General features: G+C 40.5%; 1 protein-coding gene across 4 annotated transcripts in view; it reads right to left on the reverse strand.

Annotated features, from left to right (window-relative positions):
• Positions 1-24,554, reverse strand: part of Gng12 (guanine nucleotide binding protein (G protein), gamma 12) — a 128,731-nt gene that overhangs the window by 97,692 nt on the left and 6,485 nt on the right. The window contains exons 1-2 of one of the 4 annotated variants that reach the window (XM_013020485.1): positions 23,627-23,685; positions 15,432-15,521 (exon numbers count right to left, since the gene is read on the reverse strand). The exons of the other annotated variants lie outside the window; for them this stretch is intronic. The gene's annotated coding sequence lies outside the window, so the exon portion shown is untranslated. Of the gene's footprint in view, positions 1-15,431; positions 15,522-23,626; positions 23,686-24,554 lie in introns of those variants that run through there. 4 annotated transcript variants of the gene reach the window in all.

Below are 24,554 nucleotides of genomic sequence, written 5' to 3' on the forward strand. Positions count from 1 at the left end.
GTGTGTGTGTGTGTGTGTGTGTGTGTGTGTGTGTGTGTGTGTGTGTGTGTTATGGTAATTGAACTCAGACCCCACAGAATCTTATTTCTTAGTATTTACTTTATCTCATCTGAGATATTTCAAGTTAGTTCCTATTTCTTTAAGTATTTCTTATGTGTTGATAATGAAAATGGCTGAAAAATATTGGTCTGAGTGGAAGGGAAGAGAGGGGGGAGAGAGGACTAAGATAAGAGGATGGGGAAGAAGCAGTGGGGATCCTCCCTTTCATGGGCAAGCCTGTGTGAAGTGCCTGACAAGCATGTGTTTACTCTTACAGCCACGATAATAACACTACGAAGTTATGTTCCCTTTTTGCAGATGCCTGGACACACTGTAAGGACTTCATGATTATAACTGCCAGCAGAGCCTGTTGTGAAAGGGGAAGAACTTTCCGCTACACAGTTAGTTTACCAAGAAAAATATTACTTGAAGGAGATAGCAGACAAGTATAAATACACAACCAGGCGATAACACAATTTCTAGGTAAGAAAACCAGGAGAAAGGACAGCTGGGAGGAGGCCAGGTAGCAGGGCTGATCTTGGTAGGCAACAGAAAAAGAAGAGTCTGGGAAGGAAAGCTGAGAAAGCTGGTGAAGGGTTATGGACAGGGCCTCAGGCGAGAAGGAAGGAAGAAATTCTGTCCCTGGGGTTGAACCCTATCAGCAAACCTGTTAGCCTTACTGTCTCCAGCAAGCTTCTTAAACAAAAACCAGGTCATTAACATTGTGCCATCCCAAGTTCCACAGTGCTCAAACTTACAAAGACAATATCAGACATAGTGTTTCAGTGGAGGAACTCTCAATCTTCTCTAGTACTTTCTTGCCACTGAGAAACAATAAAAGTAAAAACAATTACCCAATTATTCAGTTATAGTTATACTCAGTATAATCAAGAAGATGCTAGATCAGCATTAATTCTGTCTAGCTGAGACAGTGATAGGATTGCCCAATATCCTATTACAAAAATGCCAGGTAAACATACAAAGAGTTCAGTGGTCACTACTTTGTCCTAAAAACAAGAATATGAAAAATACGAAAAATGAACAACTCTTTTTTAGATTCTTCAGAGGTCACACACTAAAAGGCTACCTTAAACTGTCTCTAGAGACACTTTGTCTAGAAACAGAATTTATCTAGATAGTTTATCTAGATAAGAGAGTCATAGTAGAAGAAAGGAACAGAAACATCCAAGAGATATCCCAGAGAAACAACTGCAAGTAATCTGAATATTGTTGGAGGCTTGGTGTGGTAAACCTGAGAGTAAGAAACCTGGTGGGGAAAGGGGAGAGGGGGAGAGATGGAGAGACTGGGGGAGCTTTACTAGGTATTCATAGTCAATACAAAGAAATATTCTCTTCATGCTTTTGACAGTGGAAGGGGAAAGAATCATTTTTAAAAATATATGAAAGCATACCTGGGTGCTGGTGGCTCACACCTGTAATCCTAGCTACTCCGAAGGCTAAGATCCCTGTTTGAAGCCAGCCCAGGCAGGAAAAATCTGTGAGATTCTTATCTCTTCTAAAAACTGCCAAAAACAAGCCAGAAGTGGAGCTGTGGCTCAAGTGGTAGAGCCCTAGCTTTAAGCAAAAAGGGACAGCACCCAAGCCCTGTGTTCAAACCCCAGGACCAAAGACTTATCTAACTAGAGAAAGAAAGACCGAACTTTAGCCCCTTCTAGTCAATCTGTGCTGCCTAAGGGGAGAGAAGGTGCTGAAACACTTGACAGTTCATGGACCAGGGGCAAAGTCTCATGGAGGGGCCAAGACTTCTTCCCCACACTGTGCCACTACATTTGTCAAAACCCATTTACCACAGTTCTTTGTACATTGTGTCTGCCTACCAATGAAATAATTACAAGGCATATGAAAAGATCAAAAACATATTTCAAAGAGACAAGCATCAGATAGGGCCAGAATGTTAGAATTATCAGGCTAGGAATTAAAAAAGAAAAAAAATCTGACATGAATATGCTAGAGGCTTTAAAATAAAAACTAGACAACATGTAAGACCAGGTGGATTATATAAGCAGATATATGGAAACCCTAAAAAATAAACTAAACAAAACGAAACAACAACAACAAAAAGAAATAAAACATGTCTTTAATGGGCTTGTTAGCAGACTGGATATAGTTTAGAAGAGAACTCCTATGCCTGAGGATAAGACAATAGTAACTTCCAAGTCTGGAAAGCAATCAGAACAAATACTGAAAACAATGACAGCAACTAACTTCCCTAAACAGAACAAACCATTCAAGAACTGTGAGACAATTACATGTATGCAGTAAGAATGCAGAATGAAGAAAGGAACAGAGAACTATCTCAATAGTGATTGTGAATCCCTCCAAATTAACATGAGATACCAAACCACAGATTCAGAAAGCTCAGAGAACAAATGATAGATAAATAAATATACCTCCTCCCACCCCAGCCATCTCCAATGAAAACCTCACCAAAACTGTATCTTGATACATATATTCAAACTTCAAAAGTCAAAGAAAATGTCTTGAAAGGAGACAGAAGAAAACAAAAGCGCCCAAACAGAAAAAACATTACCTGCAAAGGAGCAAAGATCATAATTACACTGACCTCTCAGAATCCACGTGAGAAAGGAGTGAGGCAGTGCTGAGAGATTACCTCCAATACTGAGGCTTGAATTTGGGGCTCATAGTCTAGCTTGGCTTTTTTTGCTCAAGGCTGATGCTCTACCACTTGAACTACCCCTCCAGTTCTGGCTTTTTGTAGTTGGAGATAAGAGTCCTGGAATGTATGTATGTATGTATGTATTGAAAAGGTCAATAAAATTGAAGTCTCTAGTCTCTGGCCACAGAGGAAAAGAGAGAGAGAGAGAGAATATCAGCCACATAAATATTAGAATTGAAAGGGGCATTACCAAGAGTCCATGGACATGAAAATATTAATAAAGCAATATTATGCATAAGTTTATGCTCACATGCTTGATAATCTAGAAGAAATGGATCAATTCTTGAAAGACATAATCTACTAAAACTCAAAGAAGAAGCTATCTGAAATAGGCCTACTTCAATCAATGAAATTTAATCAATAGTTATTTAATATCTGTGTGGAACAGAAACCATCAGGCTAGATGGGATCACTGGTAAATTGTTCTAAAACCTAAGAAAGAAATTGTACTTATTCTATAGAAACTCTTTCAGAAGACAAAGTACTTCCTAACTCATTGTAAGAAGCTGAAATTCACTTAAGATTAAAACCAGTCAAATCACATAACTAGAAAAGAAATCCTTATATTATTAGCTTTCATGAACATAAATACAAAAGTCTCCCACAAAATATTAGCAAATTAAACCTATGAAGAAAAAGAAAGATATATTGTGACTGTGTGGAACTTATTTCAAGTCAGTAAGGCTAATTCAGTATTTAAAATCAACTAACGTAATCCATAATATCCATAGACTAATCAAGACAAATCACAAGATCACAGCAATAGATGCAGAAAATGCAATTGGAAAAATCCAAACCTCATTCACAGCTTAAAAAAAATGCCTTAGTAAACTTGATAAAACTTCCTCACTGTGATAAAGGATTTAATCTATAACATCAACACAATCACAATTTAAATCCCAGCAAATTATTTATAAACATCAACAAACTGATTCTAAAGTTTGCATGAAGAAGCAAAAGACCCAGGATAGCCAGCTCACTATTAAAGAATAAAGTTTGAGGACTGACACTACTTGACTACAAAACAATATAAAGCCACAGTCATCAAAATTGTGGCATTGGCAAAAGAATAGACAAATAGATAAATGGGACAGAATAGAATCAGAAACAAACTCACATAAACACAGTTGGCCAATCTTTGGCAAAGAAACAAAGGAGGAACAAAGATAGGTTTTCAATGAAAGTGCTTGAATTGAACATCCACATCAAAAAATAAATTTTAAAAAATATAAAAACAATCCCTACAACCTTTGCAAGAATTAAGTCAAAAGATAACACAGACCTAAATAAAAAACCCTTAGAAGACAACACAGAATGTAGATTAATTTGGGTATGGGAAAGAATTTTTAAATCCAAATAAAAGTATGATCCATAAGTGAGAAAATTGATAAACTGGAAGCTGTCAACTTTAATCAGCTTTGCCAAAAATAATATCAAGAAGAAGACAAGCTACAGACTAAGAGAAAATATTTGGAAAAGAAACTTCTGTTAAAGACTGATCCAAAATAAAGAAATGTTAAAACTGAACAATAAGAAAACAAACAATCTGGGTTCCTAGTGGCTCGTGCCTGTAATTTTTGCTACTCAATGAGATCTGAAGATCATGGTTCAAAGCCAGCCCATGCAGAAAGTCCATGAGACTCTTATCTCCAATTAAGTACAAGAAAACCAGAAGCAGTGCTGTGGTTCAAGTAGGAGAGTGCTAGCCTTGAGCAAAAAGAAGCTCAAGGACAGCACCCAGGCCCTGAGTTCAAGCCCATGACTGACTAAAAACAAAACAAAACATAAAAAAACCCAAGGTATTAAAATGCAAGACATTTGAAAAAATACTTCATTAATGAAAACATGCAGATGGCAAATAAGCAAATGAAAGACTGTTCAATATCCTACAACAATAATGAATTACAAACTAAAATAATGTGATACAACTGCATACCTTTTGTCCTACTAGAATGGACAAAATTCTAAATGCTGACATCAAATGGTGATGAGGATATGGAGTAACAGGAACTCCTATTCACTGTCAGTAGAAATGTGTAATGATGCAACCATTATGGAAGACAATTTAGGAATTTCTTACAAAATTAAACATACCTTATTCACACAATCTGGTAATGAGCTCTTTGGTATGTACTTAGGTAAAACAAAAACTTATACCTACACAAAAACATGTGTCTTCATAGCAGCTTTATTTACAATTGGAAGCAGTCAAAATGTCCTTTGGCAGAAGATAAACGCATATTATTATGTGAAAAAGATCCATTTCGAAAAGGTTATATACTATAACAATTTCAACTATGGAAATTCTGGGAAAGACAAAACTACTGAGTAGTTAAAATATCAGTGGCTTCCCGTGGTTGAGGGGAGGGATGGATGACTAAACAAAGCACAGAGTATTTTTAGGGAAGTGAGATTATTGTGTGAATACCACAATAGTGAATACATGTTTACACATTTGTAGAAACCCACCGCATGTACTACACCAAGTGTGAACCTTATGTAGACTATGAACTTTAAGTGATGAGGCTGTGTCAATATAAGTTCAACCACTGCACAAGTGTGAGTAGTGGAGACTAGGCTGTTCAGAGAATGTGGCTATATGGGAACTGTTTGTACTTTCTGTTCAAACTAAACCAGAATGTAAATTTATTAATTAAAACTTAAAAAAATACATTGATCTAAACTCAGGGATGAGAATGGAAACAACCAAGATTCAGAACATTAAAAAGGAATACTTCTCAAACCTTTATGCTAATAAGTTTGAGAACTTGGTAGAAATGGACCTTTTCCTAGCAAATATCGACGTGGCGAAACTAAACCAAGATGAATTAAACCATCTGAACAGGCCCATATCAAGCATTGAAATAGAAACAGCAATGAGACCTCCCATCTAAGAAAAGCCCAGGACCAGATGGATTTACAGCAGAATTCTACAAGGCCTTCAAAGCAGAGCTCATACCAATACTCCTCCAACTCTTCAATGAAATTGAAAGAGAAAATTCACTACCGAACACATTCTATGAAGCTATCATAACCCTCATCCCAAAACCAGGCAGGGACTCATCAAAGAAAGAGAACTATAGATCCATTTCTTTGATGAACATTGATGCAAAACTTCTCAACAAAATTTTGAACAATCGACTTCAACAATTCATCCAAAAAAATCATACATCATGATCAAACAGGATTCATTTCAGGACTGCAAAGCTGGTTCAATATACGCAAATCAATTAAGATAATTCATCATATCAACAAGAGCAAGGATAAGAACCACATACATGGTTATCTCAATAGATGCAGAAAAAGCATTTGACAAGATCCAACACCCCTTTATGATGAAGGTTCTGGAAAAATTAGGAATCCATGGAACATTCCTCAATACAATAAAGGCTGTATAGGACAAACCTACAGCCAGCATTATACTTAATGGTGAAAAACTAAAGCCATTTCCTCTTAACTCAGGAACGAGACAAGGATGTCCACTCTCTCTCCACTTCTCTTCAATCTAGTATTAGAATGCCTAGCTACAGCAATAAGACAAGATGCAAACGTAAAAGGGATCCAAATAAGGAAAGCTGAAGTAAAACTCTCCCTCTTTGCAGATGACATGATCTTGTATTTAAAGAATACCAAAGACTACACTCCCAAATTACTCAAGCTGATTCAAAACTTTGGTAGTAGGATATAAAATTAACCCTCAAAAATCAATGGCTTTTCTGTATGCCAACAATGAGAAAAGCGTGACAAATCAGGAAAGCAACTCCATTCGCAATAGCCCCACAAAAAATAAAATACCTAGGAATTAACTTAACCAAAGAAGTGAAGGACCACTAAGATGAAAACTTTAAAAACCTGAAAAAGGAAATCAAAACAGAACTTAGAAAGTAGAAAAACCTCCCATGCTCATAGATTGGAAGGATCAACATCACTAAAATGGCAATACTTCCCAAGGCTATCTACAAATTCAATGCGATACCTATCAATATTCCAACCTCATTCTTCAAGGAAATAGAAGAGGCTTTGGAAAGTAGTATGGAGGTTCCTCAAAAAACTCCACATAGAGCTCCCCTATGACTCAGCAATCCCACTTTTGGGCATTTACCCAAATGTTCACAAACAAGACCACACTAAAGCTACCAGCACAACTATGTTTATTGTAGCATTATTTACCCTAGCAAAGATCTGGAACCAACCCAGATGCCCCTCAGTAGGTGAATGGATCAAGAAAATGTGGTATATATACACAATGGAATTCTATGCCTCCATCAGAAAGAATCACATTGCCACATTTGTTAGGAATTGGAAAAGCTTGGAAAAAATTATATTAAGTGAAGTAAGCCAAGCCCAAAGAAACAAAGGTCCCATGGTTTCCCTTATTTGCAATATCTAGTATATGTATGAGTCAAGCGGAAAAGGTCAGATAAGTTGATGCTAGGTGAAATGAACCCCAAGTATTCAAATGTTTTTTTCTTTTTTTTTTTTTTTGGGTCCGGTCGTGGGGCCTGAACTCTGGGACTGGGCACGGATTGCATGAAGCTGCAGAGCTTCTGCATGGCAAAGGACATAGCTAGCAAGATCAATAGAAAGCCCACAGATTGGGAGATCTTCACTAGCCATATAATGGACAAAGGTCTCAAATCTAAAACATACTTAGGACTCAAAAAATTAAATCCCTCAACAACAAATCCTCAAAGAAATAATTGCCCATTAAATAAGTGGGCTAAAGACTTAAAGAGGAACTTCTCTGAAGAAGAAAGAAGGATGGCCAATAGACACATGAAGAAATGCTCAACCTCCCTAGACATAAAAGAAATGCAACTCAAAACAACATTGAGATACCACCTCACCCCAGTTAGAATGGCAAAAAATCAAGAACTCTAATAACAATAGATGCTGGAGGGGATGTGGACAGAAGGGAACCTTATTGCAATTGCTGGTGGGAGTGTAAACTTGTTCAACCACTTTGGAAAGTAGTATGGAGGTTCCTCAAAAAACTCCACATAGAGCTCCCCTATGACTCAGCAATCCCACTTTTGGGCATTTACCCAAATGTTCACAAACAAGACCACACTAAAGCTACCAGCACAACTATGTTTATTGTAGCATTATTTACCCTAGCAAAGATCTGGAACCAACCCAGATGCCCCTCAGTAGGTGAATGGATCAAGAAAATGTGGTATATATACACAATGGAATTCTATGCCTCCATCAGAAAGAATCACATTGCCACATTTGTTAGGAATTGGAAAAGCTTGGAAAAAATTATATTAAGTGAAGTAAGCCAAGCCCAAAGAAACAAAGGTCCCATGGTTTCCCTTATTTGCAATATCTAGTATATGTATGAGTCAAGCGGAAAAGGTCAGATAAGTTGATGCTAGGTGAAATGAACCCCAAGTATTCAAATGTTTTTTTCTTTTTTTTTTTTTTTGGGTCCGGTCGTGGGGCCTGAACTCTGGGACTGGGCACTGTCCCTCAGCTCTTCAGCTCAAGGCTAGTGCTCTACCACTTGAGCCACAGCGCCACTTCCAGCTTTTTTCTTTTTGCTTATGTGGTGCTGAGGAATCGAACCCAGGGCCTCGAGCATGCAAGGCAAGCGCTCTACCACTGAGCCACCTTCCCAGCCCCAAATGTTTTTTTCTTTCTTGCTATTGTTTCTAACATATTTATAAGATGATTTCTTTGTTGCTTTGTATGTCCCTCCCCCACGGTATAACCCCTGCATTCACTGTATTTGCTGTTGGTATAATTTGTGGAGGGGAAGGGAAAAAAACAAATGGTTTAAATAGGGATACAGGTGGACCCATTGTAACAATGAGATGTTCAAATCATTATGTCGAAAAACGAACTTTACAACTTTGGCGAGGGGAGGGGGGAGATGGGAAGGGATGGGAAGGGGAAACAAAGGAGGAGGCAACAATGCTTGATAAGAAATGTGCTCATTATCTTCTCCATGTAACTGTAACCCCTCTATATGGCATTTTCACAATAAAAATAAATAAACATACTCAAAAAAATACATTGATCTATAAGAGATCCAGATGGCAGCCAATGCCTGCTTTTTACTTGCAATAAATTCAACCCACACTTCCCATCTTAGACCACAAACTAGGAACCAGTGCATTACAAGAAAAGCAAGTCTGGTTACAGAAACTTTCTGGTCTTACCTAGTCCTCATTCAAATTCCAGTTCCACGATGCCCAGAGAGCGATTAAAACTCCAAATGCCTCTGTTTTGTCCTTTCTTTATTTTTTAAAATTTTTATTTTATTCCTTACTTTTTCTGAAATTCAAAAGGTTGTACAAGAGATTGTATTTAACTTGTCCATCTAAGTGTCAATGAGTTTCCTTTCTAAAATGGAAATATGAGTACTTTATATGTTTTTAGCTTCAAATGAGAATGAACTTTTTGCATCTACCACAGCTCCTGGGGCACAGTTAGTCCTTCACACCATCTCTGGTCTCTAGAATCCGTGGTTTGGTTTTCAGAGTTGGCCCTGGATGGGCTGCATAAAGACCCCCTGCAAGCTTGATGAAATGCCAGTTTTCAACCTGCAATTCAAGATGCACAGCCTACTCTAGGGAAGAGCCTGACAGTTGTGCTTTACCAGCCTTCTCTGCCATTCTGGTGCTCCTAAAATCCGAGGCCTGTCATCCAGAGTAGTCATTTGCAACTTTTTGTTTCCTTTATAAGCAGACGAATCTTTTATGAAACACAGAGCATTTTAGAAGGCTAACCTGTAAAACATGTTAATCTAATTGTACTGGGTTGGGAGAGCATGCATGTTTCCTCAGGGCCTTGCTGTGGTCCCTGCAGTCATCCCTGAGATACCTCCAGGGCCTAAAACCATCTTTGGCATAGTTACTGATAATATAACTTTAGCAATACCAATGAAAGAATGAAAAGACTCAATACAAATGTAAACCACTCAGCTATAATTACAAGACAGACCCTGCTGCAATAAAACAATACTCCCTGGAGCTTCCAGGGACATCCACAGCTAAGCCACAGCTAAGCCATTTCCCATGGGTCACACTCCAGTCACCATCCAGAAGCTTATTTGCTGGTTCAGTTGAGGCTCTCTCATGTGCATAGAAGAAGCTTTTCAAATGTGCCAATCTAGTTGTCTTTCCCAGCCTCCACTTGCTGTTCCAGAGCCTGTTACTCAGACAAGCTGCATCCTCCTTTAATAGGGCATAAGATCTGCTAACTCTGTGATAACAAGAATACTTTTATTTTTTTTGGTCTTGTAAACATTTGTAAACTCCCTCCTGGAGGGAGTTGAGGCCCATCAACAAGCTGTAGCATGCAAGCTGAAAATCACCGTCTAGGAATAATGTTTGAAAACCACTAATGTAGAGGCCATAATCAAGGCAACAATCACAAGATGGTTCTGCTTACTGAAGGACAAGAACACACAGCACTAAGGATCAAAAAAGGACTTCACTAGGCAGATGATGAGGGAGGAAAAAAGTAAGAAAATGAAAATGGAGAGCCATAGTCCTCAAGAGAAGGGCAGAGTGGTTATTGAGATGAAAAGGCAGGTTGTGGCCGTGCCTAGGAAATGCCTAGTCAATCAAGATTTATCTGAAAACTGGCACACTGCCTTCCAGCTCATATTTCATGTGGGCTATGAATGTCTCTCCTCCAACAATGAAGAGCACCTTGACAGTTCATCCAACTGCAGCATCTGAGAGAAAAGAAAATCTACCCGCAAATAGTATCAAAATAAAAAATATTTCAGATACCAGACTATTAAAAAAAAAAAAAAAGCAAGGGAGAGAGTGGGGAAGAGGAGAAGGTGGGGAAGGGAAGGTGGGAGGAGCAAGGGAAAAAGGAAGGGAGGGACAGGAAAAGGAAGGGGAGGAAGGCAACCAAGTTTGCAAAGGGAGATCCTCTCAAGAGTTCCTAGTTCAAGCTCTAAAAGAGGAAAGATGGGTGTAAATTGCAGCTGACAGATGAGGAAACCAAGGTACAGGTCATCTCTGTGGCCTGCTAAAGGTCACTATAATGATTGGTGGAGAGCTAGGCGTAACTGTAAAGCATTAAGAGGTGAATGAAGCTTCATTCCACAGGACTACCTTTCACTTAGAGAGGGGGAGGGGATGGGTAGACCTATGGAAAATGCTCGGGAATGACATGAGCCACTGAGGCAGAAGGTAAAGACATGCCCCATTCCCCTCCCTCATGTCTTTAAAGCTGGTCTGTCCAACATGGTAGCCAATGGCCACATATGGTATATAAACTTTAATTAATTAAAATGAAATCAAAGCAAAAGTGTTCAAGGTGTTGTTGACAAACAGCCATATTTCAAGTGCCCGAGAGCCACATGTGATGGGCAGCTCCCAGGCAGGCAGGAGAGAACACTACAGTTGCTATACTGCATTCTTCTGCCAGAGCTGTCATCATCTGTCTCTATGACAAGGCTGAAGGTTCTGGACCAGGAATCCCAGAGCTTCCTTAAAGCAGTGCTGTGGACTCAGGCAAAATCTCTGGGCCTTAGTTTCCTCAATTGTGAAAAGAAGCTGGAGGATCCATGATGACAAAGGCCTCTTTCAGCTTTGTTACCCCACAATTCTGTCCCTAACACTACAGATGGCAGACTCTTGGCTCTACCTACTCCTCTTTGATAGAGCTTCCAGGCTGGCCCTTTATCAAATTAGTTCAACCAAACAATGCCCTTGAACTTCACTACCGACTGTAGAAACATAGTAGCTTAATCCAAATAAGCATAAAAATACTGCCATAAGTAGTCTTAAAACTATTCACCTTCATAGGACTGCTGGAGATAGTTTAGGCTGTCCTCAATGTCCCTCCTCTAAGAACCTAAGAGCTACATGATAAATCAGTTATCATTTAGGGTCAGGAGAAAAGTCTATTTCTCCAGAACAGAGTGTTTCCTTTTCCCACACAACGAAGATGACTTAGCTTCCTATGACCTTTAGGCATCAGATAATATTGAAGCATGGGAGACCCCATCTCCACACAACTGCAGTCCATAAGTGGTTCTCTTCCTGGGTTTTATCTCCACCCCAACAGTGCAAAGGTCACACATATCTAATACCTCTTGAAAGAGTTAAAACACGCACATTAGTTTAAAACAATAAATAGTTCAGTGATCTTCTTACTCTATTGTACAGGAGGAATACAAATATGATGTTCAGTGTAAATAAAAAAAGAAACTGAAATCACTAAGCAGAACAGAATTATCTATTGTGGAAGAAATCCCAAAAGGCTGGATTGTGGCACTTTCAGCATCTTTCTCTCTCCCCATCATTATTATTATTATTATTATTTGCCAGCCCTAGGGCTTGAACTCAGGGCCTGGGCAGTGTCCCTGAGCTGGTTCTGTTCAAGGCTAGTGCTCTACCACTTGAGCCACACTGTCACTTTTATTTTATTAGAGATGAGCATCTCATGGACTTTGCTGCCCAGGTTGGCTTTGAACCTCTGATCTCAGCATCCTGAGTAGCTAGGATTCTGAGGATGAGTCACAGGCTCCTTGCTCTCTCCTTTAACAGTGCCAACAATCAAATCAATTAAGCTTCAGTTAATTAAAATAACTACTGCAAGCATTTAGTAAGTGCATAGTCCCTCATGTCAGGTTGGGTGTCAGGCACAATCCTAATCACTGTACTGACTCACACTTCACAGTAGGCTCAGCGGAAAGATGCTGTATCTGGCCTCCTCTGTTTTCCAGGAGAGAATACTGAGGCTCTGTAGAGTTAAGTAAGTTGTACAAAGTCACACAGGCAGCAAGTAGCAGAGTTTTGATCTAAATCCTGTTGGTCAGGTTACTGCTCTGCTACTTACATGAGCCTTTGTAATGCTGACCAGGGACATTTTCAAAACACTGTTCAAAAAGAAATGCACTCATTACCTTACTTATGTAACTATAACTCCTCTGTACATCACCTTTACATAAAATCCAATTTTTAAATAAAGTAAACCACAAGCAAAGTAAGACAGATAGGTGCTAATAGTATGTATATGTGTACATGTGATACATGTTTTATATATCACATGTTGTACATACATATATATATATGTAATGTTATATATGTATATATATATATATATGTATACATACATATATAACTTTGCTTAGAAAAAAACTTCCAGATTTATCCCTAGTATCCTTCCAGATCTTAGCTCTTCCTACAGAAATTCTGGATTGCAACAACCCTTTAATGCTATCACTTCTCCAACGCTGACACTAAAAGTTCCTCAGCATTGTTTTCTTGTGAAATAACCAAAAAGGCTGACTTCAGTATAACACCCAACCAAAATCATATGAACAATGTGCATTGGTAACACTGACCCCACCTATCACAACTCTAACAGATATGAAGAAGCCAATGGAGCAGGATTGATAATCCAGCCCTTGTGGCACTGGTGAATCAATCTAAAAGTGCATGTGTATGAGGGAGGCTGACAGCTTTTAACCTGGCACTTTCTCTTCCTGGACTTTGTTCCTCCTTGATGAGGGTTCCCTAAGCCTCATGCTTTACATACAGATCATGACAATCTTCTGCGAACAATTTTTTAAAAAACCTTTTAAATGTGTTAGAAAAAGGACACGAATTGTAAGGTTTAGTCTGAGAGGGACAAGATGGGGTAATCAAATGGACACAGATTTGAACTGTGCTCTGCTTCCCATGACCTGGGCTGCTGTGGGCAAGTTACCAAACCTCTCTTAGTTATAGTTTATTCCTCTGTAAAATGAACTAAATTATATTGTATTAAAATGAACTAATTATACTGGTTAAGAATAGATAGACAAAAGAAGGGACTTTCTTCTCCTTCCCATAATCAATGCTTTAAAAAACTAACTTTCAAAACCAAGTTGCATTTGTGAGATTGCATCTTCCATTTTTATTCAGTTTGTGGCCATACAATTCCCAAGGGAATCCTAGCTGCAGATGCCCCTGCAAAGTGTTGCCACACCAAGCTGTCTAGTTCTCAGGGACAACTGGGCAATGCATGTATATTGGAAATTGAACCCAAACAATTTAATTTTGTTTTGTATGATACTGTGGTTTGAACTCAGGGATTTGTACTTGCTAGGCAGATGCTCTAGTGCCAGGGCCACAGCTCCAGCCCATTCTGCTCTGGTTAACTTTGAGATAAGGCCTCACTTTTTGCCTATGCTGGCCTGTATACTCCTATTTATACTTTCCACTCAAACTGGAAAAACAGGCATATTAACACCATGTCCAGTTTTTTCTGTTGAGATGGGTTTTGTGAACTTTTTTTTTTTAACATAGATAGTCCTAGAACTAAGATGTCCAAATCCTGAGTAGCTAGGTTTACAGCTATAAGTCACCCAGCACAAAATTTCTCTTTAAAAAAGTGAAAAGGCCTATATTTATATCAAACACCACAAAGCTACAACCTGTTTTTATGAATGTGAATGCTATAAGTTGCCCTCCACAGTTTTCTTTACTAAGTCACAGGTAAAAATAAAACATACAGCTTGACACAAATAAGATGTTGACAATGAAAGCCACAATTCAAAAGCCTTTAAAACGATTTATACAGGGTACTAATGGCTCGTACCTGTAATCCTAGCAACTCAAGAGGCTGAGATCTGAGGATCATGATTTGAAGTCAGCCAGGGCAGAAAAGTCCATGGGATTCTTATCTCCAAGTAGAGCTGTGGCTCCAGTCAGTGGTAGACTGCCAGACTTGTGTGGAAAAGCTAAGGAACAGTGCCCAGCCCCCCACATCATGCAAATTTTGGAGGTACAGTTCAAATGGTGGAGCACCTTCCCAGCAGAGTAAGACACTAAGTTCAATCCCTAGTACTGTCACCCCTCCTCCCTCCAAAAAACACCAAATTTGCTCCCAGACTTTCTATGTAACCTGGTCATAGTATTACAAATGCCCATGATGCAGCTTTAAAACAAGACAAAAAAATCATCCAGTGTGATTTCTCTGAGAGAGAGGCCTCAATCAAGATCCCCATATACCCCATGTGCCCCTTCAGTGGTGGTGTGATAGTGTCAGAAAGGGAAGGAGGACCTTTCTGTTTTCACCTAACAGGATAACACCAATAGTTTGTTTACAAGTAGGAATCACTTTGGCATTTCTGGTTTTAATGTAACAGCTGGATTAGACACAGTGCAAGGTATATGAAGCAGGAGCTATGGTTCACATGGACTTCAGATCAAGGTGGATGGGGAAAATGTGCCAGAATTCTGACTCCTCAACAGTCAGTGCCTGATTGATTATCATATCTGCCTATTATCCTGAGACTGAGCAATTTCAGGAGCAAGTCCCTCCAGAGTTCCCCTACAGCATCAGAATCCTCTAGAAATCTGATAAGGGCCATCTGCCTCGGGTGGTACACCACAGGTCTGGGCATGGCTGGCCCTGTGATTTCCAAATTGGTCCCCAGCTGATATGAGCCTACAGACGCATGTGTGAGCCTTGGCCCTGGTCATGTCAGCTTCTGGTGAGGCTGCTGGGGTGCTAATCCTTCCCTGAGAATCATTTTTCTCCTAAAAGGAGAAAGAGGAAGAAGAACAGAAGGAGGAAGAAGACCAGGAGGAGGAAGAAGAGGAGAAGGAGAAGAGGAATAATATATGCAGTCCAAACTTTTAAACACTGTTCAAGTCAGGAAAGCTAGAAGTCAGATTCCTTCCTGTGAGTTCACTCACCCCTTTGTCTGGCACACCGTAACAATTATACCCACCTGAATGGTTAGCAGAACACGCTTGCAAGCAGAGTGCAGAGGGACTTCTTTCAAAGGGGTGTGTGGGAAGGGCCAGTTCCAAGACTTCGGCTGAAGGGGGAAATCTGGACAGGAGCTCTTGAGGACATCGCTATAAGAGCAGTCACAATTTTCCAACTCCTTCCCTTCATCTGGCTCTTCCCCAAGTGTGAAACTCAAATAGCCATCTAGTAGTTGCAAATTACTGGGTCTCAGGGGAAGGTGCTCCTCTCCCTCCTCTCTTGTAGAGCCTCTAGCTCCTCCCCAGGTTTCAAGCTTGGCTTCTATACCTTCTGGGTGTGACTCAAAAATACCTGTGGAGCAGGCAGGCCTGAGGCTCTCTTGCCTCACTCCTGCCCACTCAACCATCCAGGCACAGGCCTGGTAAGTGATAAGAGATCCTGAGCCTGGCCAGCACAGTCTTCCCACAGCATAGGGTATAGATTTGTCAAGGCAGCACAAAACCAGGACAGAAAGATGCATGGAGTTTGAACCCCTCTGCCATGTGCTAGCTCTGTGACCTTGGGCAAGTAACAGAAGCTATCTGGAAAGAGCCTCAAACTTCCTATCTGCATGGTGGAAGTTACTGTTTGATCAGACTCCTCACAAAGCTTTTTGGAATGTCCTGAAAGTTACATTATTTATTTATTCATTTTGGTGCCAGTCTGAGGTTTGAACTCAAGGCCTCATGCTCTCTCTTCTTGGCTTTTTCTATTTAATGCTGGTGCTCTACCACATGAGCCTCACTTCCGTTTGTGGCTTTTTTGCTTGTTAATTGGAGATTAAGAGTCTCACAGATTTTTTTTTGCCTGGGCTGAATTCGAATCTCAATTCTCAGATCTAAGGCTAAATGGCTAGGATTATTAGGCATGAACCACCAGTGCTAAGCTAAATTATTTTATTCTTATTTTAATTCAATGCAAATTCTCTAGAAACTTATTGTATCTTCTACACACTGGACATAGCCTGTAACTGGCAATACAAAAATGAAAACATGCTACTGAATTCAAAGAGTGAAATACATTCTACAGAGAAAACAGAAATACAGTGGGGAAAATTACCTAATCCAAGCTGGGAGTCAGTGACTCACGCATGTAATCCTAGCTACTCATGAGGCTGAGATCTGAGGATCACAGTTTGAAGCTAGCCAAGGGAAGGAAAGTCTGTGAGACTCTTACCTCCAATTAAGCACCAAAAAAGCTGGAAGTGGAGCTATGGCTCAGTGGTATAGTGCTAGCTTTGAACAAAAAAAGCTCAGGGACAGCACACAGGCCCTTGAGTTCCAGCCCCAGGACCAGTACTAAAAAATAAAATAAAATAATTACCTAATCCATTATAATCATTAGTATTCATAAACTCATAAACTTTATAGACCACGATAAGGACAGTTTGCCCCATGAAGGTTAGAATGTGTCTGTGACTTTAACTAAGTGTCACTATCTCACTATACTGTGAAATTTATATAATCACTTAATCGTAATAAAAATATTGCTATTAAAAGAAAGTAAAGGCAGTACCCTATTCATTCATTCTTATACTTACAGGTGTCTTATCTCCAGGCAGAAGAACCTGTGAATCACATTGAGAGGATACATAGGAATGCAGCATTGGTCCTCAATCTCTGTGGGGAAAGACTTGCTGTTTTTATTTTTTGATATGCAGTTTGAACTGAGGCCCTGGGTGTTGTCCCTGAGCCTCTTTGTGCTCAAGGCTAGCACTCTACCACTTGAGCCTCAGCACCACTTCCGGTTTTGGAGTAGTTAATTAGAGATAAGAGTCTCATGGGGACTTTTCTGCCCCAGTTGGCTTTGACCTGCAATCCTCAGATCTCAGCCTCCTGAGCAGCTAGGATTACAGGCATGAGCCACTGGCACCCAGCTAAGACCTGCTTTTTTATTTTCAACTCATCTGGAAGATAGTTTTTATAAAACATGATAAAAATGAACTACTAAAACTGAACAAAATGCAAATCCAGCTTTTTTTAATGGATACAACAAATGTAAAATAATGGTCATATTGTTACGAAAATTACTAAAATGTATGCTCTCCATGTCAGTCCTTATCTAGTTGTCCTTTGTTGGAGGAGTGGGGGGTAGGGTTGACAGGGAGAGCAGCAGGCAGGATAGCACCAGCCTGTAGTAAGGGACTGAGAGCTAATAGTGCCCACCAAGCGTTTCAGTGTGCCAGGTGCTGCTTGAAGTGCCTCCCACCAACTGTAGGTGCTGTTATCATCCTCGTATGGGGATGATCAAACAGACAAAGAGCAGCTCACAACATTTCAAGGTTTTATCCTTGAATCTGGGCATCAAGAACTCACTACCAACTCCCAGCGGTCAGCCAGGAAGCAACTCATTAGATCTCTGATTTAGAGGAAACCCCTGATGGCAGGGTGGAGGACAGAGGTCAGGGGGAGGCAGCACTAAAAAAAAATACAGAAAGGGGCTGGTCAGGAAGGGCCAGGGACTGGCTTTGGTCAGAGGTAGGGAATCTGAGGAGCAAGAGGTGAGGAAGATGAAGGTGAGTCACATGACCCAGTGGTTACAGAATCTGGTAACTTGGGAGGGGAGAGGTCTCAAACAAACCACAGAGATGAAGTAAAAACAACAATGTCTCCCTGAATCTGAAGAGCCTGAGTAGGTGATTAGATGCTGTTTTGAGAAAAATCTAGACTGTGATCCTGGAGTGATTTGTTGAGTTCATGCAGCTCCTTTTTGTGTGTGAGTGTGCCAGAACGATGGCTTGAACTCGGGCCCTCTTTCTCTCACTCAGCTTGTTCACTCACAGCTGGCGCTTCGCTACATGTAGCTCCATTATTCAAATTTCAGTTCTACCAAAACACTTTCCTCTTTTTGTCCTTCTCTTTTGAGATAGAAAAAACAACAAACAAATAAATATAAGAGTAAAAACAATATAAAAATCTTTCCTTCGAGAATAACATCCTAGGATACATGGTCCCAACAGCTCACTACAGCTTATTTGTGAGCAAAACATAGATTTCTCTATGAAATTCTTTGTATTTTCACCAAATCCAGACCACGTGTGTGTGTGTGTGTGTGTGTGTGTGTGTGCACGTGCTGTGAACCCAGGGTAGGCAGATGCCAGCCCTAAGCCCAGACTCTTTACAATGGCCCCTGTGATCTGGCCCTGTTACTTCTCCTCACTCATCTCCTATTACAGGGACTTTCTTTGTACATGGGCACAGGTCAAACTCAGGCTGCTTCCTGTGCCCCCAGGTCTCAGTTCAGATGTGACCTTTGCAGAGTGGTCTTTACTGAAGGCCTGGCTAAGGCAGGCCTGCATTCATGAGGCCCATCTCATCACTCACTCCCTGCTTTGCTGCCTTCACAGAATTCATCCCTACCAGAATGGACCTTGTTAATTTGGCTTCTACTCAAGGAACTTTGCCTATCTAGATCAAAGCCCTATCACTAAAGAGTAGACAAACTCATAGATATTTGTTAAATGAAACAAAGGTCACTGGGGGTGCTTATTGAAAACTAAAAACAAGCCAGGTGCCTGTGGCTCACACTAATAATCCTAGCTGCTCAGGATGTTGAGTCTGGAGGATACAGTTCAAAACCAGCCCATTAGAATATAGTCCTTAAGACTCCATAGAGAGCCAGCAAAAAGACTGGCTAGAGATGTGGCTCAAATGATAGAATGCTAGCCTATCAAGCAATCTACTGGCAGTAATAATAATAATAATTATTATTATAACCCACTAAAAAGAGAAAGGGCGTCTGTCTTCAAGGAGACAAACATCTTACAGCAAAGAAAGTTTGGAGAATAAGAGAGAGAGACATCCCAGAGCAATGGCTCCTCTCCTGTGTCTCCTCCTCCCCTTCCAGCAGGCTGCCCTACCCTTAAAACTTACCAAGTAAATAAATGACATGTCCTGTTCCACTTTTTATACAGAATCAACAGGGCAGTGGGACAGGCAACAGGGCACTATGAAGATATAAAGATAGCATGAATGCAAAGTCAGACATACCTGCATTGAAAGCAGGAAGTTGCCACCACTCATTTTCATGCCCTTAAGCACAGTATTTAACCTCTCCAAACCTTTCTCCCTGCAAAAGAGATAGTGCTCCTGATCTCAGGGCTGCTACAAAAAAGAACATGTGTGCAAAGCTCCAAGCACAGGCCAGTACAAAGCTGGAGCTCATGGAATAACCACCATCTTCATTATCATCGACTTTACTGCCCATATACTGTACTGTCTCAATTAGGATTTGGCAGAAGAATCAACTACATGAAAAAAATCAGTTGAGATTAAAGGTGATAGATATTATGTGGCCACCATGATCAAAATGTCAATTATAATTACAACAGTTAACATCTAAGCACTATTATTAATATACTGAGGGCTTTATCAGTAGCTCCTTTACTCTTAAGGCAAAGACAGTATTCATCAATTCTAAGAAGATTCTTTTGCTCACATTCTTGATACTGGAATGACTCTTCAATAAAGGCAGTGTGCCCTTCTTCCAAAAGATGTCCAAGTTCCAATCCAGGGGCCTCTGAATATGTTATGTTATAGGGCAAAAGGAAACTTTGCATATGTAATTTATGTTACAGACATGTGATCATGATGACCACAGAAAGCCTTCTTACAGGTAATGTTTGTGATTGGCAGGTGATGAATAGCATTTTTTTTCTTTAGTGGCACAAGAGGAAAATGGCATGCTTATAATTGATGGAATCTTAAGAGTTGTTGAAATACATGCTAGTACCTCATTTTCCAAATGGACAGCAGACTCTGTGGTCAGTGGTTATTGCAGCTGATTCTGACAACAACTGGAGCTCTAAACCACTGCCTATGATGCTAGAGAGCTCCCAAAAGTTAGTGGGTCCTACTCAAAGCCTAGGAACAGCCAGTATTATCTCCCCAGACAAGTATCTGACATGAGACTGCTAACTCACTGACCACAAAGCCCCAGCTGAGTTCAGAAGGTGTTGACCCTCAGCAGCATTTATTCATCCACTCTAGATTGGGCATCCAAAGGTACCAGGTATCTTTCTGGGTACTGGAGATAGAATACCTGACTGAGATCATGTCTTTGTAGAGATGACTCTAGTCTGGAGGAAATCAACACAATAATGAGAAACCTAGATAAAGGCAACAAGAGAAAGCATTCAGAGAGCATTACATAAAACTTGACAAAAAGTGAGGGACTGAGAAGACACAGAGTCCCCATCCTGGAAGCAAGATGCTCTGTCTGAGATTCTTCATGAAGTTCTGGTATGGGGACTCAGAGAGAGTTTATTGTTACGGGTTTGTTTCTGAGGGAGAGTTTCAATATATAGCACAGGCTGGCCTGAAATTAAATAGGCGTTCAAGCTGGCCTTGAACTCATAATCTACCTGACTCAGCTTCCCAAGTGCTAGGAGTATAGGTATGTACCACCACACCTAGATATCTTACTGATTTTTTTTTCTGATGGAGGTATAGAACAACTTCATATAGGACTACCTCTTATGAATTCCTATAAACTAACAGGCACAGCTATCTTTTTACCAAATCATAATCTCTCTTCTTTTCAGAGAATTTACTCTTAAATTTTAGATGAAAATTAATCTTAGCCAAAAACAACATTCCAAGAGCTGCCAAGAACATCTCCAAAAGCAAAGTGCAACTCCAGTCTTCTTGGAATTCTGAGATCTGGCCCATCCTCTTATGCTGAAGTTTAACTTTTGTCATCTTACACCTAGAAGAAAGTAGACAGCTCTCTGATGGTGAGCTAAAGGGAGAACAGGGAGTAAAGGAAAGGAAGTTCCACATACATGAACTTTTTGGAGAATTCTAGACTTCTTAAAAGATTTAGTGGGAAATGCTACTGGAATTTACATATTCTTAATTATTCTCTCTCCCTTGTTTTTGTTTGAGGGGGAGAAATTCTAGACTAGAAGATCATTTTCATCATGGTTTTGGAGAAGCCCCAGGTTAATAATACCATTAGCTGAAAACTATTTATAATTCAGACATTAGCAACTGGCATAAAACCCTACTTTCCACTTCTCTTTGATTTGGCAACCTATTCTACACTTAGGCCCAAAAAGAGCCATCACATTCTTAAGTCTGTATTTAAGAGATTCTAACAGAGATGCACCCAATAGGAAAGGTCAAGAAAGATCCTCAGGAAGATCTACTGACCTGGATGACGTGCAAGACAAGACATGCAAATGGCCGGAACCTACATTCCTCTAGTAATGAGAAAATTTTTCTTCTAAATTGCCGTTTCTTACCAATCAGACTGGCAAAACCAAAACAAACTGACACTTTTGTTGGTAGTCATAGGAAGGAGTCAGCCAATACCCAGCCATAAGGAGCACAGATTTAGCCCCTCCTGAGGAGGATACAGAGACCAGTGACTCAGCAGCCTCACTTCTGTGAATCAGTCCTGAGGCACATCTGTACACCAGCAGAATGACTTAATTAACCTGTATTCCTTACCACAAAAGCTGGATACACCCCAGAGGAATGGTCCATGGTATACACACTTATTCGAAAACTATTATGTTGTGTTAAAAGAAAGAAATTGTTCTATATATGCTTACAAATCTCCAGGCTATACTAATTTTAACAAGCAAGGTCAGGTTTCGTGAAGAAATGGAGAATAACATATCATACTTATTCTTTTCTTATTGGTCGTTCTGAGGTTTGAACTCAGGATCCTCCCACTTGTTCATAGCTGGTACTCTACCACCTGAGCCACATTTCTAGCCTGGCTTTTTGCTGGTTATTATGGAGACAAGGTTGAGTATGTTGGCTTCAAAACATGATCCTCCAGGTCTCGGCCAGCCGAGTAGCTAGGGGTAAGCCATGTGTGCCTGGTTCCATATCCTTTCTGCTTGCATTTACAAGTTAGTACTTGTAGGCAGTGTGAAAAAGATTTGGATGGGGATAAAGTAGGTTTCCTTTTTTTTTCTTTTTGTTAGTCATGAGGCTTGAACTGATGCCTACATGCTGTCCATAAGCTCTTTTTGCTCAAGGCCTGTGTACTACCACTTTGAGCCATGTTTCCACTTCCAGTTTTCTGGTGGTTAATTGGAGATAAAAGTCTCAAGGACTTTCCTGCCCCAGCTGGCTTTGAACCATGATCCTCAGATCTCAGCCTCCAGAGTTGCTAGGATTAAAGGCATATACCACCAAAACCAGGCTTCTTTTTGTTCTTGTTAATGTTTTCCTTTTAATGTGGGAGAGTGGGGGATCAGAATAATCTATCACCTAGGGTTTTTTGGGGTGAGAGGCTTAAATGTAGAGTTATATTGGCTATTGTTTTTTGGGGGGGGGTCCGGTCATGGGGCCTGAACTCTGGGACTGGGCGCTGTCCCTCAGCTCTTCAGCTCAAGGCTAGCGCTCGACCACTTGAGCCACAGCGCCACTTCTGGCTTTTTTTCTTTTTGCTTATGTGGTGCTGGGGAATCGAACCCAGGGCCTCATGCATGCAAGGCAAGCACTCTATCACTGAGCCAACTTCCCAGCCCTGGCTATTTTTTTTTTTTTCTAGGAATAGAGGAAATGAAGCTAAGGAGAGGTTCAGCTCAGAAGAAGGAGTCTGGGAGACTTAGGCTTACACAGGAAGTTCTCACATGGAGTATGCAAGTCAGTCCAGAGTTCAAGAGGTGAGCAGAGTGAGTGTGCACAGGTGACTTCTGCCCTGTTGAGTGTGGGTGGCCTGGAGCCCTTGATATTTATTAAGCCAGAAGGAAGTTGGAGAATTTCAGGTGAACAGGAGGCCAAGGTAAAACACTAGGACAGCACCAGACAGTATGCCAAGAACATTTATTTGCTCCCTGGATTTCAACATAGTGGCTGAAGTATGCTACTCATCAACTATGTATGCTAAGCAAATGAAAAGAAACATGTGTTGAACATCTAATTTTCAGAGATGTTCCTGAAAAGTTGAAATGTCTAGAATTTTATAAAATAAAAACATCTGAAAATGCAACAGGTAAGTTTGCTATTTAAAGAAACCTCATCGGAAATTCATTGGTAATTGTCATCTTACTTATTTCTGCTTTGGGATTTGACATTTAAGACTACATTTAACCAGATTAAATGAGAAAGGCTTCGTGGTTTGGGGCCTTTTGACTTTTTTCCATAAAACAGCAGGATGCCAAGTACAGACCAGCACCTTTATCCTTAGCACCCAGGCCTCAGCAGTTAGACTTACCAGACAGAATTCATCCACCTGCCTATGAATTCCCAGGAGCAGAGCCAAGAGAGGAACCCAATTCTCACAGCAGGTTTGCTGCAGGCCCAGATTTAAAGAGAAAGCGCTGTGTGAGAAGAACCAGTCGGCATTAGGGGGATACAGAAAAACTCTTGAGTTTCTGGTAGCTGTAGCAACAAGGCTCTCCACTTCTTCCCTAAACAAGAGTCTTTTTCTGAAAGATTCCATTCCAAAGGCTCCTGCAGCCACGGTTGCTTGCATACTGCCCCAAGAAGAGGGCCCAGAGCTGGCCAGTACATACACAACTCTTTATCCACACACCCAGCGGTTACTCCTACTCCATCCCCTGTCACACACTACTTGATGTTGTGAGCACCTCAGCATGTATCAGGCAGTAGCAAACCAGCTGCTGTTCAGTTCACTATGAACAGTATCAGCTATGCCCCAAGTGCTGGCTCTCTCTGCCCTTAGGAGTGATAGACTGGAGGAAGAAGGCCATTGGAGGGCCTAGGTACCACTGAATGTGTGTTTCCTAACAAATACAGTGTTACTTTTGGTTTTTATTAAAAAAGAACAATGGCCCATGTGCATATCACAAAGAACGTGCTTTTATTTAACTGATATTTTAGTTCCTACTATATGCCACACTGAGGCTCATAGCATTAATGGAGCTACTGGGACTAAAAGGGCTTCGAATGGCTGCTAGATTCCGTGCCTTTGACTCTGTGTGTGTGTGTGTGTGTGTGTGTGCGCGCGCGTGTGTGTGTGTGTGTGTGTGTGTGTGTGTCTGTGTGTGTGTGTGTCTGTGTATTGGGGGAAGGAGAAGTTTGCAAAAACCAAAAACTAAATAGACCTAGCTTTGTAGGCTTGATAGCATCACCAAGAAGTGCCTTATATCCTGGTAAGATAAAATTTACCAGGATACTAT

Source organism: Dipodomys ordii, unplaced genomic scaffold (assembly GCF_000151885.1).
Source record: "Dipodomys ordii isolate 6190 unplaced genomic scaffold, Dord_2.0 Scaffold51, whole genome shotgun sequence".
Classification (NCBI taxonomy): domain Eukaryota; kingdom Metazoa; phylum Chordata; class Mammalia; order Rodentia; family Heteromyidae; genus Dipodomys; species Dipodomys ordii.